A 17,263-nucleotide genomic window follows, 5' to 3' on the forward strand; every position below is an offset into this window, starting at 1 on the left:
AGTGTTATCAGCTAATGTCTCTAATATGAGCTAACAGTTATTGAATGCTTACATGTGCCAAATACTGTTTGAAGTGCTTTAGCTGGAGCACATTATCTTATTATCCCACGTAAACTTCGTAATGACTCTCTGAGGCCCCATAGTGTAGATAAGGAAATGGAGCACGGAGAAGTGCCCGAGGTTTTACCGCAGGCACGAGCTGGGGTCAGAATCTAATTGCCTAGTCTTGCCCCAGAGCCCGGATTCTCACCCATCTTGATAAATCGCCTCTCTGTATAAAAAGAAAGGGACATTTATTAGATGTCTACTCTGGGCTTGGCAGTTGTAGATATTTTACCTACTTAAAAAGATTACTCTTCACAATCCGATGTTCAATTTGAAAAAGGAAATATCAGGTAAATTAAATGACTTGCCCAGGGACACAGCTAGTAGGTGCAAAGCCAGAAATCAAACTCTGAAGCCCATGGTGTTGTTAGAAAACCATGGTGCTGTACCACGTGGGTCAGTGGTCGTGTGACCTTAGGCTGTACGTTGCAATTACCCAGGGAGCGTGAAAAACACTGACGTTTCCGTCCTGCCTCCAGAGTTACTGATTTAATTGGGCTGGGGTGCAGCTTGGGCAGTGGGGAACTCAGATCTCCCAGGGATTCTAACATGTAACTAAGGATGCCACCCACTGCCAAAGATTCAGATGGTTTTGGTCAGACCCTACTATTTTATTTCTTTGACCAAATATGGGAATAGGGATAAATCACATCATTAAAGGCATGTTTCAACAGTGTATTAGTTTCCTAGGGCTGCCGTGACAAATTACCACAAACTGGGTGGCTTAAAACAACAGAAATTTATTCTCTCACAGTTCTGGAGGCCAGAAATCTGAAGTTAAAGTGTCAACAGGGCCGTGCTCCTTCTGAAGGCTCTAGAGAAGGGTCCTTCCTGCCTGTCCCAGCTCCTGGTGGTGGCAGCAGTGCTTAGCGTCCCCTGGCTTGTAGTTGCATTGATCTAATCTCTGTCTCCATCGTCACATGGCCTCTTCCCTTTGTGTATCTGTTTCTGTGTCTGTCTCCTTGTGAAATCGTAGAAAGTAACTATGTTGGTCTCTGGACCCCATTCCTGGCACAGAGCTCCTAAAACCCTTGGAATTTCCTAAGTGATAAGAGCAATAGGAGCATCTTTTGTTGTGATACTTGATCTTTGACCCCATCCCTGACACAAGGCTCCTAAAACCCTTGGAATTTCCTGAGTGATTGAAGTGTGGTTTGTTCTAATGAGGTGACTCTGGTGGGATTCTGGAGAGGGACTGGTTCATGAACCTGGAAGCTCTCCAAACCCCATACTGTTGGAATTTTTATGGAGGCTTCCTCACGTAGGCATGAACTTATCTACGCACCAGGAAGACGACCCACCCCAACTGCATGGGAACAGAAGCTCCTGTGCTTGGGACCCTCCCAGACTCACCCTGTGTATTTGCTGTTCATCTGTATCCTTTATCATATCCTTTAGAAAATAATAAATTGGTAAATGTAAGTAAGCATTTCCCCGAGTTCTGTGAGCTGCTCTAGTAAATAATTGAATCCAGAGAGAGGGTCATGGGAACCTCTGATCTGTAGCCACATCAGACAGCATTTGTGGGTGACCCGGAGATCTGCTTCTCGTGATTGACGTCTGAAGTGGGGGACATGCTCACAAAACTGCGCCCTTAACCTGTAGGTCTGCGCTGTGTTGGCTTAGTGTCAGAATTGAATTGAATCGTGGGACAGCCAGCGGGTGGCTCAGAGGACTGCTGGGTGTGGGAAGAAAACTCCACACACCTGGTCACCTGGTGACAGATGTGTTGTGAGTATGGAAATCGTGTGAGAGTAAAGGAGAAACAACCAGGAGGAGAAGTGGCATTTTCCTACTTGTGCGGCTCTTCAGAAGGGCCCAATATAATCCAGTATAACCTCATTTTAATGAATCCTATCTGCAGACACCCTACTTCTGAATAAGGTCACATTCTGAGGTTCCAGATAGACATGGATTTTGGGGGGGCACTATTCAACCCAGTGCAAACAGAAAATTAACATTACAGTCTTAAGAATGCATGGCTCTCCAGGTATGGAAGAAATGAAATTCTATGGTTTCTGGGTTTAATTTTTAAAAAGCTATCTTTAAATATCTTAAATACAACACCCCCCGCCAAAGCACCAAATCCTCACAGGTGTATCACTAGGTTTTAGAAAGATCTGTATATAAAACACCCTTTTGTCTGGGATCCTTGTGGCGTGTTCAGGAACACAGGGGTGCCAGAGGCTTAGCTTGTTTGTCCAAGTTGTGTGTGAGTGTGCATAAAAATCTGTGAAAAGGTAGGTTGTTCCCAGCAGGGATTTTTAGAAGGAAAACCAGTTTGAATCTTCCTCTACTATAAGCTGACAGAATAAATTTACAGCATGTTTTATGGCATCAAAGCGCTATTTGCCATCTTTCCAAATATGGTTCATGAGGCATCCTGCATTGAAGCAACCAAAATTTGGAGTTTTGTTCTGAGACCATTATCTTATTCAAACATTTTTCTTTTTCTATAATGAAACCTTGATAATAATTTGAAAGTCCAATCATTTAAAACCTGAAAATAATTTTTTAAAGAACATTTATAGGAGGGTTCCTCAGATGGTGGAGTCGAGAAACGCTGTGCTTGCCTCTTCCCACAACCACCTCAAAATTATCACTAAACAACAGAACAACCATCATTGAGAATTTCCTGAAGTCTAACTGAAAAGGTGTCCTATAACTAAGGACATTCAGAAGAAACCATATGGAGGCTAGGGGAAGGGGAGCCATGGAATGGGCTGGTCCTACACCCACCTGTGCCAGTTAAAAATCGGGAGGGTTATCTCAACTGTGGAGGTCCCCCAGGAAGATAGAGGGGTCCCAACCCCACACCAGTCTCCCCAGCCTAGGGTTCTAGTGCCGGGAAAAGAAATCCCCATAACTCTGGCTGTGAAAACCTGTGGAGATTGTAGATGAATGAGATGGAGGGTGGCTGGAGTCCCAGGCACTCCTATTAAATAAGGGCCCACACATGGACTTACTTGCTGGTGGACTTACTTGCTCTGAGCTCCAGTGCTGGGGTGGTGGATGGAAAGGTGCCAGGGCATACGAGGAGGAACTGAGTTGTTTGTCTTCAGGCAAGGGCTCAAGGGGTGGCTTTTTTTCAGACAAAGTACTGGCAGAGGCCACTGTTTGTTGAGCCCTCCCCTACCCAGCCTGCAGAAACAGGCAGGTGCCATATCTGAGTCTCCATCAACTTGGCTGACACCATTAGCCCCACCCTGGTGATTCCTTGAGGCCCTGCCAGCTTGCAGGCCCACCGCTTCCAGTTCCTTTTGCGTACAAATGGCCTGTCTTGGCTCATGTTGCAGACTTTCCTAAAATCTCTCAAAGGTTCACAAACCCCAAACAAGCAACATCTGGTTTCAGTGTGTCCTGTACCTCTTGCTGAACAGCCCCAAGCCCAGCACAAGCAGCAGCTGGCCTCAGTTTGCAGCATAGCCTCTCCCAGGAGCCTCTGAGCCCAGCACAAGTGGCAACCATCTGCAGATCAGTTTGTAGCTCAAACTAAGTGTTCCTGGCTGACCTCAGCCTGCACCAGAGCCCCTCCCAAGAGACCGCAGAGACAACACACCCAGTGGCCAGCTTCAGACCACACCAGAGCACCACCCAACCACTTCCACAGCTGACACACCCAAAGGGCAGATTTGGCAGGCACCAGAGCCCAACTAAAATGAATTTGTAAGGTCAGCCCTTGCACAAAAGCTTCTCCACTGTAGTCACAGCCAGTTCTCACAACCAATCAGCCTGAAGGTCAATCCCTTCCACTGACATGCAAATAACAATCAAGGCTCAACTACATCAGGAGGACACACACAGCCCACACAAGGGACACACCTGGAGCACCCAGCTCTGGTGACCAGGGAGACTGCACCACTGGGTCCCACAGGACACCTACTACATAAGGCCACTCTACTAAGACCTGGAGGTATAGCAGCCCTACCTACTACATAGAAACAAACACAGGGAGGCAGACAAAATAGGGAGATAAAGAAACATGTCCTAAATGAAAGATCAGAACAAAGTTCCAGAAAAAGAACTAAATAAAATGGGGACAATCTACCAGATACAGAGTTCAAAACACTGGTTATAAGGGTGCTCAGTGATTACAGGTAGAACTTCAACAAAGAGATAAGAAACATAAAAATGGAGATAGAAAAGATAAAAAAGAATGAGTCAGGAATGAAGAATACAATAACTGAGGGAATCAACAGATTAGATGAAACAAAGGAGCAAATCAGTGATTTGGAAGATAAGGTAGCAGAAAACATCCAATCAGAACAGGAAAGAGAAAAAAGAATCCAAAAAAAAAAAAAAAAAGAAGGAAAAAAATGAGGAAAGCAGTTATTAACTTTAAGGGAACTCCCATAAGACTGTCAACTGATTTCTCAACAGAAACTTTGAGGCCAGAAGGGATTGGCATGAAATATAAGAGATGAAAAGCAAGGACCTACACCTGAGATTATCCAGAAAGGCATCATTTAGAACCAAAGGACAGATAAAGTGCTTCCCAGAGAAGAAAAAGCTAAAGGAGTTCATTACCACCAAGCAGTATTACAAAAAATGTTAAGAAGAAGAGAAAAAAAGACCAAATACATGATAACAAAATGGCAATAACTACATGTCTATCAATAATTACTTTAAATGTGAATGGATTAAATGCTCCAATCAAAAGACATAGGGTGGCTGAATGGATAAGAAAACAAGACCCAGACCCATACATATGCTGCCTACAAGAGACTCACTTCAGATTGAAAGACACACACAGACTGAAAGTAAAGGGATGGAAAAAGATATTTCATGAAAATGGAAACAGAAAAACAAACAAACAAAAAAAATAGCTGGGGTAGCAACACTTGTACCAGACAAAATAGACTTTAAAACAAAGGCCATGACAAAGGACAAAGAAGAACCCAATAATTGCACTTCTGGGTATTTATCCAAAGAAAGCCAAAACACAAATTCAAAAAGACATATGCATCCATATATTCATTGCAGCATTGTTTACAATGGCCAAGATATGGAGGCAACCTGGGTGTCCATCAGGATGAATGGATAAAGAAGTAGTGGTACATTTATACAATGGACTATTATTCAGCCATAAAAAAAGAATGAAATGTTACCATCTGCACCAACATGGATGGACCTAGAGGGTATTATGCTGAGTGAAATAAGTCAGACAGAGAAAGACAAATGCCATATGATCTCACTTATATGTGAAATCTAAAAAACAATATAAAGAAACACAACAGAAACAAACATGTAGATACAGAGAACATTTTGATGGCTGCCAGATGGATGGAGGTTTCGGGGGAGGGGTGAAAGAGGGGAAGGGAGTAAGAAGTACAAATTGGCAGTTACAAAATAGTGATGGGGATGCAAAGTGCAGCATAGGGAATATCAATAATATTTGTAATAACTTTGTATGGTGTCAGATGGGTAATAGATTTATCAAGGTGATCACCTTGTAATTTGTATAAATGTCTAATGCTGTACACTTGAAACTAATATAATATTGTACGTTAACTGTAAAAATAAAAAAAAATATTTTAAAAGAAGGACATTTATAGGTCAAATTGTATATTATTCCCCGCACCTTGGAAATAAATACCTACTACCCAGAACATCATTATTTCCTTATACTGTTGCTTTCTGTTGAGAAGACCAGCTCCCCAATTGTTTCTATCTCACTTTGATCTTGCTAGTCAGACTATTTCACATTTGACAAAATCATCGTTTTCATGTTAGAAATGACAAGAAGGATTTGTTTGTAAGAAGTGGTGAGCTTCCCTGTGGGGTTATCACTGAAATCCACCCCTATCCCCACTGCTGGCGTCATGAACACTATCAAAAGCCTTTTCCAAATCCTGCTTATTTGTGATGAATCTCTTCATCCTGGACAGGCTGATGTAGAAAGATGTGACTCATAGATTGGTAATTTACCCAGGAAAAACATCGTAATCGGTACAGAATCCATGGACTAGCTTTTATTAAAAACCCCGTGAGTCTTTATAAAACCTCAATAGCAAATTTAGGCAATTTCTTAAATAATAAATCTCCATTTCCACTTGGAGAAAAATCCTGGCCTTTCCATTTCAATTCAGCTGTCTTTAAAATGGTTACACTTGGATCTAAGTTGTATTGGAAAAGTTCTTAGGCAAAAATTCAAGTAGAGTCAATAATTTATTCTTTAGTATGTGCCACAGAAACAAATCTTTAAAGACTCAGCAGATAATGTCACTGTAGACACCAAACAAGTGGCCCAGTAGATGTGTGACACTCTGAAAATGCAAGCATTGGTTTATAAACTGGTTGATAAGGAGCCATTGCCATGGACGGCATGCTTCTTCTTGGTACCACCCAACTCTCTACTTAACGTGCGTTACCAAGAGTAACCATAAGTCATAAGCCACAGCAACTGTAGGGGTTCAGATTTAAGCAGAAAGGGTGCTTGGTTTCCTTGGTAGCAGGGATATAATTTTTGGCTTCTGATGGTGCATAGCACTCTAAGAACTTGGGTCCCTGCCGGAGCACATCATGGCTATCTTCTCCTGGAAAGCACAACTGACAGGAAAAAGGAAAGGTAGAGAGAGCAGATGGCTTTCTTTTTGGTGAGGCCCCTTTGTTCTTGGCGTTTATCCAGGATTGGGTTCAGACCCTCTTCCTCTTGGTCCCATTGCCCTTGACTAGATCACCTTGACTGCAGAGGGGTGATGTGTGGGCCGCCCTGTGTCATCATCTTCAGTTTAAGTCATGGCATGTGAGCAGCTTGGAGACAGTGATAGGTTTTAGGCACAGGCTCTGGCCCTCAGTAGATGCTTGTCATGGTTCCTGATCAAACGATAGAAGAACCGGGCCCCTTATTTCAGGGGATAGGAAAATGCCTTTCTAGAATCTTCTGAGGAGTCTGAGAAACGAAGGCAAGTTGGTTTCTCACCATGTTCTTTTCTTGCCTTGTCAGTGTTTATGGCTGTGGCTTTTATGGCTGTGCCAAGAGTGGCCGCCCAAGGTTGGCGGAGGCCTGGTGCCCTGGCCAAGCATCGTGTTGTTGAATGAAGTGTGGCTTCCTCAACCTCTAAGCATCATCCATTCCACAGGTCTCGCTTCACAGCTTCCCCAGCCACCCTCGTCTTCTGATCCTACTGCTATTTACCCATGGAGTTGAGTTGGGTCAACAGAGGGGCGATAGGTGACTGGGACATCCCCCCACCTCTTGGACCACCAGCTGTGCAAAACTTACCCTAAGATGTTCCATTTGAGCATGACAAAGCATTTTTGCAAATACGTATTGCCAACTCAAACGCAGTAGAGAGACTAAGACACAGGCAAAAGCCGTGGAGTAATTTAGTAAGAGGCTAGTGGGAAAATTAATGTCAGTGGCTCTGTGTTCTGAACCCTTTGCACCGCTCTGTGCACTAGAGAAGGGACAGAGTGCACCACGCTGCTCACCAACCCAAGATGGTGTCGCAGGGTCGCCGGTCTGTGACCCCTGACAAGTAGATACACTCATTACACCAAAGACTGGAGGTAACCACAAAGCAGGGTACATATTTAAGGAAGTATGCACACACTCGGTTTATTTTTCTTATCTGATTTTTTTTTTTTTTCTGGTGCAACGTGAGTACTGTTGAGTACTTGGCAGCTGCCTTCCCATACTTGAGTTGTTTGTCATTTCTGGGGCTGGTGATGCTGTTCTGATCTCCCTTTGGGGAGGAATTTACAGGCACATGTTGACCCAGTTGAATGGGAACAGGGAGCAACAGGAATCCTACGAACAAGGACCACCACAGACGGGAGCAGCTTCTTGACAACGCCTGGGGCGTGAGCTGCTCACCTGTTGCCAGGCTGCCCATTTCGTGCGGCACAGCTCCAGTTTTGAAAACCCAGGTCCTCTCCCAGCCTGACCTGGAAATAAACCTGCTTTCCTTTCAATACTATCTGGGGTTGTAGTCCAAGCACTGTGCTGTGTTGCTGGAATATCAGAGAGTCAGCTCTCCGTAGCAGCTGTTGCTAAGTAAGGCGTGATTTCCTGCAGAGACCAGCCCCAGAGGGGATGGGAGGTCTCCTGGCAGAGGGCGGGGGGCAGTGTGAGGGGGAAGACTAGACGCAGAGGCCACGGTGATGAGGCAAGTGATGAGGCCAAACGCAGAGGCCACTCCCCACCCTGCCCTCACCCCACCTTCTCCTGCCTTTCCAGAGTCCCCTCTTGCCTCCTCTTTCCCAGAGACCTAGCCTGGGTCACATTCCCTCAGAGTCATCTAACCCATCAGGGAGAGGGGTACAGAGGTCAACTGGGGGCCCTGCCTTCCGTGAGCTAAGAACACTGTGGGAGAGGCAGCCTCGTGAACAGTGAAGCACGAACCCACCACGTGGCTGGGCCTTTAGTCACCGTGGATGCTGCCGGTGCCTTACTCCTATCCCTCCTGGCCACCCCGCGGCCACCTGCTGGCAGAGCAGTGACCTCCTGGGTCTTTCTGCTACAGAACATTTCTGGCCATGGGAGTTAACACACCAGCAGAGACTCTCAACCTGAAAGGCTGGGAGTCGACGGGACAGTTCTTAAAAATGGTTAAAATGGTAAATTTGATGTTTTGTGCATGTTACTATAATAAAACAGGAAGACATAATGACCAGGCATGGGGAGAGGAGAAGGTCAGTGCCGTGCTGGCAGGGGGTTGGGAGCACAGCCTCTGAGCCCCCAGCCCCAGCCCATGTCCTCACTGACCCATCTTAGCCGACCGCTGGGTTTTCTCCTCTGTAAGAGGGAGCTCCTAGGGTACCTGCCTCATGGAGTTGCTGTTAACAGTGAGCAGCTAGTGCAGTAAGTGGCGCCTGCAGCTTTGGAGAGAGTGCGTCTGCGCTCAGCATCCCCAGACACTTCCAGCTCCGTAACCAGGCCCAGCCCAGGGGGCACCCAGGCTGCTCAGTCCCTCGACTGGGGTTGAGGGAGCTGGAGGGTAGTGGCCTTCCCCTCCGGTACTGGCCTCTGAGGAGGAAAAGGTAGTTTCTGATTTAAAAGCAATGCTTTACACTGAAAGGGAAACCTAGTAAAAAAATGAAAGTAACGCTAGCCTGTTGACCAGGGTGGTTGCAGTTCCTCGTTTTCCTCCAGGTTTCTGTCCACCCCTTCAATCCTGTTCCCGCATGCCTCATGGTCCCCCTGGGTTGGCAGTAAGCTGTACCCAGGCTGCTTGTTGTAGGACAGTGAGAACTATTGCTGGCATTTTATAATGGCTTTCTCTGAACTTTCCCCTGTGCTTTTTGCCTGAATGCATTATTTTTAAGAAATCTGTGTTGTAAGACAGGAGTCAGCAAACTCTGGTCCTGGGGCCAAGGCCCTCCCACAGCTTGTTCTTGTAAATAAAGTTTTATTGGCACACTGCCAAGCCCATTCATTTCCATGTTGCCTAAAGCTGCTGGGAGCTACCACGGCAGAGTCCAGTAGTTGCAACAGAGGCCATGTGACCCCCAAAGCCAAAAATATTTACTATCTGACTCTTTACAGAAAGCTTTGTCAATATCCTGTCGTAAGAGATGCTGAAATGTTTAATTCTTTGAGAATCAGGGCACATAATTAGGGTTTTCTTTGACTCCAACACGCTAAAAGAAGGAAAACTTATTAACTATAACACGCACCGCAAAAGTCACATGAAATAGTGTCTCATTGAGTAATTACTAGTATTTCAGTGAGTACCAATCAGCATATTAGTGAAACCTACAAGAGGATTGAAAAAGAGTCCATCAGCTTCTTCCTAACGGAGCAGCTGGCAAGTAGGCCAGTATGTGAAGTAATCATATCTAAAGATTTGGCGATTTGATCTACGTCCCAAAAAGTTTGTATGTATATGTTTTGGGGCAAGGGCCTTTTTGTTGGGAAATTCTTCCTAAATTCAGACATATAGTTATAATCAATTACACACAATTTGTCTTGTTCTTGTGTAATTTTACTCAAAATGACAACAGGAACCTGGACCCTCACAAGGAGAAAAGGAAACAGGTCTCCACGTGCACTTGCCTCCAATGGGAGTTCAGGATCGGAGAGGGTTCAAGTGTAACCCTCCACTCCCCATGGTTATGTAGTAAAAATCTCCCATGCTTGCTGACCAATTAGACTAGGCTTTCTCAACTGCGCACTGTGATGTTTGGGGCCAGATCATTCCGTTGGATGGTGGGGGCTGTCCTGTGCATTGGACGATGTTTATTTAGCAGCAGCCCTGCCCCTCCCGGCCCCCATAGGTGCCAGTAGCACATACTACCTTCCCCGAGTCCTCCAGTCAGGACCACCCAAACTGTCTCCAGACGTTGCCCGGTGTCCCTCAGGAGGCAAAATCTCTCTCTCTCTCTCTCTCTCTCTCTCTCTCTCTCTCTCTCTCTCTTTCTCCCACCTGATGTTGGGAACCACAGAATCGGTCCAGGGAGAAGCTTCTCTCCAGGTGAGAGGTTTGCATGAGCATCTGAGATCTGCGAGCAGCCAGAAGCTCTCTGCTCGGATCGCTCTAGATTCCGCTCTGTCCGAGTCCTGGGGTCTCTCCTGAGGCTCTTCACCGCCGGAGCTCTTGTTTCTCCATCTGCCAGGTGAGCAGACTCCGAAACCCGAGGGAAACGACAAGCATCTCTCCTGTCAGCCAGGACACGCATTCTTTCCACAGAAGCATGCAGTCCTTAGGTGACGGGGAAGCCCCAGTAAACACAACAGATATCTTCAATACGGATATTTTAGAGTTGGGGAAACTTAAAAGGAAGAGGTTGAGCTGCCATAAAAAAGTTAATCAACTTTAGGGTAAAATATTTGATCAGACAGACACCAGCTGAAAGGCTGGAAGGCCTAAACTCTTCTGAGACAACTAATAATTAAATGACTTTCAGAAACTTTATTTCCCTCTGAGTGCCATTTTATGTAATTTCCTAACATTGAAACAACAGCTCTAATCCTGGTTAAAAAAAAAAAAATCAGTCTCACCTCATAATCAGCAGAATCGTGGTTTTGACTAATCTCTATAATCAGAAGCTAATTTGCCTGAAGAATAATAATAGTAACAATATGCCCGTTAGAAAAGAGTCTGCTTTTATCATTTTATTTGCCTGTGATTATGTAAATTCCCGATATAGGGTGAAGGAAAGGGAAGGAACCACAGAGCAGCCCTTTGTTTTCTGTGGGAGCCGAGGGGGACTAACTTCAGGGAAGTAAGGGCCTTCTGCTAGGAGACAGAGCCAGATCTCACCCCCTGTGCAAAGGATTTATTTTCTGCAGCTTGGCTAAAACCCTGGATGGTGTGAGTACAATGTGTTGAGAAGAGAGCAGAGCAGAGAACACTTTCCTGCTTTGTATGCCCCTTCCCCTCTGCTCTGGAGCGTTACTGACAGTTCCCTCGTGCCTGGCAGGAGAGGCCCTGAACCGCCTGCGAGAGTCGCCCAGTCTCAGCCCTTCCCTGTCCCATCACAGCCCTTGTCCTGGGATGCACACCTCTCTACGGTCCCGCTCAGAGACTTGGCTTTTCTTCTGTTCTCCTGGGAGGCCCAGCTCCTGCATCAGCTGGAAGGGTGCCCCATGGGGTGTCAACCTCTGCTCCTCTGCTGTCTCTGAGCCTCAGTGTGTACTCCCCTCAACGAGAAAGTCAGCCTTGAGTCCCAGGTACCCACACTAATTCCTGTCCTCAAGGGTGAGCTCCAGGGCTGGGGCCCTCCCGCCCTCCCAGCCTGCACAGAGAAGGTCTGCTGCTTGCTATCACCCATTGGGACTCCAGAGGAGGAGGGACATTCGGAATGCATGTGGCTGAATTATTTGTGCAGATCACTGCTCTGACTCGAGACCTCCTCTATTGCAAAAGCTCTGCAGTTATCTGTCCTCTGATTAAATTGCCGCACTTCAGGTGATGCCTGCTCAGAATAGATGGGTCCAGTATGCAGGCCTGGAGGTGGAGAGGGCAGGTTCTGGGCCCACAGGTGTTGGCACCGTAGCTCTGTTCCTCCCAGCTGTGGAGGCACATTACCTAACATCTCTGTGCCTCCATCCTTTCGGGGACATGGGAATAAAAGCCCTGCTTCTAGGAGAGTTACGTGGAAAGTCTCGAGAAATGCTCACAAATGTTAGCTGTGCGGAGACTCTGTCATGACCAGAGGCAGGTAGGCCTAGCTAAAAGGATTGCGCTCTCATTTATCTTAATATCACATGATTCTGGGTCAACGAAAGAGCTGAGATCCTACTGAAGAGTGATTTTTATTGGGATTTCACCTCAAGTTGCATAGATACTTCACTTCAAATGAGTGTTTTGTGCATATCAGCCATAGTTCCCAGCATTTTACGTGCATTAACTCTTTGGTTAATCAAAATGGAGAGTAAGTAAGAGGTCATTGTTAGCTCCATTTTACAGATGAGGAAACTGAGGCACAGAGAGGTTAAATAGTTGCTCAGTGTCACACAGCTTTTAAGAGGCAGAGTCAGGATCCAAATGCTGGCCACCTGGCTTGGGCGCCTCACTGTTCATCCCAGTGTGTCAACCATTGTGATGTTGCATCGTCATGTCTTGCGTCAGATGTGCAAAGGCTGGTAGCTTAACTTTCTCATAACTCCTCCCTATTTTGAACCACTTTTCCATCCAATGACAGAAAATTCTGGATTTAGTGACACCGGAGAAGGGGATATATATATATTGGCACTACTTCAAAATACCTCAACTCAGCTTTTGTTCTCCCTAATCTGATGCTAAGTCTCTTGGGAAGATGCCTTCTCCCCTCTTCTTTTCCTTCCTCCGTGCCACGCACACCTGTCCTAGAGCGTCCATCCTTCTCTGTGTTGTCCCGCTGCTCAGACACTGCTGTCTGGAACAGAAAGCCTTCACTTTATATGCCCAATGGCGGTTTCCATGGCCCCCAACATAGCTGAAGGGTCAGCCCACTCTCAGGACCTAGAAATGAGGGTCTTGTGAGCTCACGCTGGGCTTGGGTGTGTGTGGGGGGTGGGGGATGGGTACCAAGTAATGCGTTTAGTGCAGAGCGCAACTGGTTGGCTCTCTCAACTGCTAGAAAACATTTCGTGGAAACACATATTTGGTGAAACAGAACATTTCACCAAAGACAGCTCGAGTTCTGAAGACAATTTTCTTTGCTATGGCTGAAAACCACATTTTCCCAAACCAAATTACAATGAAGGTAAACCAAAGAAGTCCTACTTTGTTGCAAAGTTGACTTGAGGGTATAATTTTGAAGTTCAGAGGAGTTTTAGAGTGTTTGAAAACATTTTTAATTACAGAAAACAGCATAGGCACAGAGGAAAATTTGTAAAATCCTGGACTAACTGGCTGGAGAAATCAAGCAATCGTATCACCGCCCTGAAGCCCACGGCTGCTCCAGGCTGATGCATGTCTGAGTAGATTTTCTTCTGTGGGGATTTCAGAGTTAAGTAATTTAAAGAAGGTTTATCTCATCGCTGCGCATTTATCAGAGTGAGCCCTCTAAAATGGGCCATCATTTTTCTAAGTGGACAAAGAGTGTCAACTTGTGATTTGTGGTGAAGCATGATGGGAAATGCAGTCATAGATTTCTCACAGGTCCCGGAGAAAAGGCTGGATTCCGAAGTTTTCTCTTAGAGGCATTCAGGGACATGGCAGAAAAATTAGAGTGTGGAGGATTACTCATCTTATCTTTAAGATAGCGCCTCGTGGCTGCTCTGCAATTATGAGTGTTCCTGAAGCTGGTGTTGGTTGGGAGAAGGCTGGATTGCAAAGCAACAAGATAATTACGCACAATTGAATTAACTAAAGAATATATGTCAGCCTTAGTTGCAATCTTCTTCATTTCATTATACTCAACCCTGTAATGTCTTCTTTGTTTCATTAAATCATTTTTAAGCAGCACCAAAAACACTAAGAAGACAGTATAAAAGTGAAAATAAGTGAGGAGAATGTATATATACTCCATTAGATCCATCTGGAAAATATTTAATTGGATTAGCTGCATTCAGACACCACTCCAGTGGAATTGTTACCTTACATACAATTCACACCCAGCAGTTAGTGTGTGTGTGTGTGTGTGTGCGCGCGCGCGTGTGTGTGCGTGTGCTCGGCTGTGGTTGTTTTGCTCTTTCAATTCTGAGTCTAATTTGGTGGGTGTGGAAAACATGAGCAGAAAAGGTTTTCTGCAAAGGGCGTAAGTCCACACTGGAGAGCACTGTCCATGCTTCATCCTTGTCACCAGGAACAGGAGCCTGACTTGGGAGAGACATCAGGGACACGCACAGGTGCCTGACTGAGAGGCTAATGGGGCACCACCCCACCCCCGTCCTACTAGCCAGGCTATGGGCCCCGGCACAGAGCTTCTGCCCAAGGAGGGAAGGGGCATGTTCCACTCATGCTGACACAAGTCAAAAGCTTTGTCTGCTCATTGACCCCTGTATCTGGGAGTCATATCCTCCCAAAAGGGGACACCTTACTAATTCCCACGCAGGTGCTATAAGGGCTGACAGTGGCCCTGGGGGAAGCAGTATGCTTCGATTCAATTAGCACTTATTGAGGGTCTTTTTGAGCACCCTGGTGGACTTATGGGGGTTTTCAGAGATGTTCAATCAAAATGGGATCCCATGCTATCTTTCCCCTCTTTCCCTCCTTCCGTTCCATCCTTCCTGCCAATTCAGTTCTGTAAGTGAATGTTTATCAAGGCCTTTTTGTACCAGGTCACTTGCGGGTTGTTGAGAAATACAGTCAAATAAAACTCTAGGTTCTTAAAGGCCGTGTGATGTAGAATGGGGATCCATCAAAGCTGGTACTTATTCAGGAGTATGCTCATTAGATCCAGCAAACAACTCTTCTTTGAGGGTTTATGGTGAGCAAGGAGCTGTGGGGAACAAGACTTCACCCCGATGGGTCTTCCTCTGAGCTGGCACTATTATCTGGGGAACAATGTCTGGCTCCCTGTAGGTATTAGTGCTTTTTTGGCCTTGCATATTTTTCGGAGACTCTAATTTTTCAATACTCATTTTTTCATGCATTGTGTGTTAGGATGATGGTCCCAACTTTGGGGTGGGGTTGACATATTTTGCAAAAAACAAAACAAAAAACAAACCCAGAATAAAATAAAAATAATCCCTCCCTCCCACCCCCTGCAAGGATGCTTGGTTAAATTGGAATTTTAGATGAGCAATGAAAATTTTTTTCACTATAAGTAGGCCTCATGCAATATTTGGGACATGTTCCTACATATTATAATTTTGTTGTTGTTGTTTATTCGATATTCCAGTTTAGCTGAGTAGCTAGTATATTATCTGGAAACCCTTCTCTGAGGGATGCAGTACATGTGAATTAAAGCCAGGTGTGAATTTAGAAATACTTAGGTTCTATTTTTCAATTATTGAACTTTTAAAAGAGAGGCTGAAATGCATAATATTTAAACTTTTAATGAAAACAATAGAGTACATGATATGGTGGAAAGGGAACTGCTGTGGGATCAGGTAGACACAGGGCCCATTTCTGGCTCTCAGACACCTGCTCTCGTGTGAGGTGCCCTGGCTCTCCCAGTTGCTGGTAGGATTGGCTCTTCCCACCCACTATTAGTTAGATGGCTGTGCCCAGTGAAACGCTAGTGGGGGTGACATCAGTCATTTCCAGGTGACAGCACAGAGAGCCAGGGCACCAGTGTCTGTGCAGTCCCTCTTTCTCAGTGACCCACACTGCTTCTGATGAGGGCTACCCCTTTGGTCCTTGGTCAGTCCTCTGGAGAAAGGATTACTTTGATTCAGAGCAGAACTCCCAGGCCACCTGTGATGGGAAAATAGTATGTGTTGCTATAAGTCACCAAGATTGGGGATTGTTTTTCCGCAGCACAATCAAATTTATCCTGACTGATACACTGTCAGTGCACCTTGGGCAATCCCCTTACCTTCCTTGATTGTCGAGGGCCATATTTGAAAAGATAGGGATGATATAACCAAGCTTTTTATATACAAATTCTTTGTTTTGAAATAGTTTAAGACTCACAAGAAGTTTGCAGAAATAGCACAGCGTAGGCTGAGACTTAAACAAAGAGCATTTAACATAGATTGTGGAAAATCCTGTTTTGGTTCACCTGAGGCATGACTCTTCTTGGTCATCAATGGGTAGTCTTAAAGTCAAAATGGCTGAAAGCTGCTTGTCGGGAAGTTCACACAGCACTGAGGAGACGGGGCCTCCGCTAGCCACAGCCGTCCCCAGTCCAGCCTGTGAAGGGCAGCCCTGCTAAGGAAGTGTCTGCTCTTTATTAACTGCAAGCTGACATTTGAGGTTTCTTCTCTCCTTAGGGAACTGGTCCAGAGGGTTATGTAAGTTTTCTCTCTTACACACATTCAAAAAACATGTTAAAACAATGCAAAATGTCTCCTGAAACCACACGAGAGCTGAAAAAGCAAGCAGGGGCTCTTCTTCCCACTTTTAACACGTCCTTGATGGGCAAGGGCTTTGGCTGCATCCTTTTAGGAAGCTCTGTCCTGTTTTTGAGCGGCCGGATGGCAAGTCATGCTATGCCACATTTTATCCAAAGGGAATTTGCCCATTCTCCTCCTTTTTAGAGGAGCTATTAAGATAGGGACAGTTCAGTAGGGTCCCAGTGAGTGAGGGTGTCAGGGACAGACAGCCTTTGGAGAGTGATGCCATAGTCAGGTTTCCATTGGTACCCAGGTCCCTCCTTTTCGCCACACATTTACTAAACTTCTGCCCATCTCTGAATCCTCACACTTTAAAAAAGGTTGGGATGCTTTTCTTTCCAAGTTTCCTTCTGATTCAGGAACTCTGTGTTTGTGGATCCTCCAACATTTGGAAAACCCTGCCATTTCCTTCCACAAACCAGGTCTCTCACTGTGTATATATAGAGCCTTGTCAGGAACAAATCACGCGCTAAAGAGGCCCTGAGGGGAGGTGCTGGTCCCCTTAGACTTTGTTTATTTTCTCAGTCTTATCTCATGGGCATTTAAATTAGTTCAACATTTAAAATTTTTGTTATTTAAAGATAAGGTGGAGACCCTTGAACAAGAAAGATGGAGTGAAACGGGAAAAGAAAATTATTTTTCTAGGAGCTGTTTGTTTAAAATGACAGCTGAAATCCCTTATAGACATTCGTTTACCTTTTAGCTAAATTTTAACGCCTGCTGTGGACAGATTTCCTAGTTCCCAGGCTTGTGCTGTACTTAGGAGCACATGGTGCCGGGACC

At 45.4% G+C, this 17,263-nt stretch overlaps 2 long non-coding RNA genes across 10 annotated transcripts in view; one reads left to right on the plus strand and one right to left on the minus strand.

Moving 5' to 3' along the window:
- The window catches only part of LOC141570496 (uncharacterized), a 28,130-nt gene extending 18,846 nt beyond the window's left edge, over nt 1-9,284 (minus strand). For all 4 annotated transcript variants that reach the window (XR_012494515.1, XR_012494518.1, XR_012494516.1 and 1 more), the window contains exons 1-2: nt 9,163-9,284; nt 3,088-3,246 (exon numbers count right to left, since the gene is read on the minus strand). This is a non-coding gene — a long non-coding RNA (uncharacterized LOC141570496). The remainder of the gene's footprint in view (nt 1-3,087; nt 3,247-9,162) is intronic.
- Nucleotides 1-17,263, plus strand: part of LOC109455627 (uncharacterized) — a 212,263-nt gene that overhangs the window by 74,004 nt on the left and 120,996 nt on the right. The gene's annotated exons all lie outside the window — the stretch shown is intronic.

This window comes from Rhinolophus sinicus, linkage group LG03 (genome assembly GCF_036562045.2).
Source record: "Rhinolophus sinicus isolate RSC01 linkage group LG03, ASM3656204v1, whole genome shotgun sequence".
Classification (NCBI taxonomy): domain Eukaryota; kingdom Metazoa; phylum Chordata; class Mammalia; order Chiroptera; family Rhinolophidae; genus Rhinolophus; species Rhinolophus sinicus.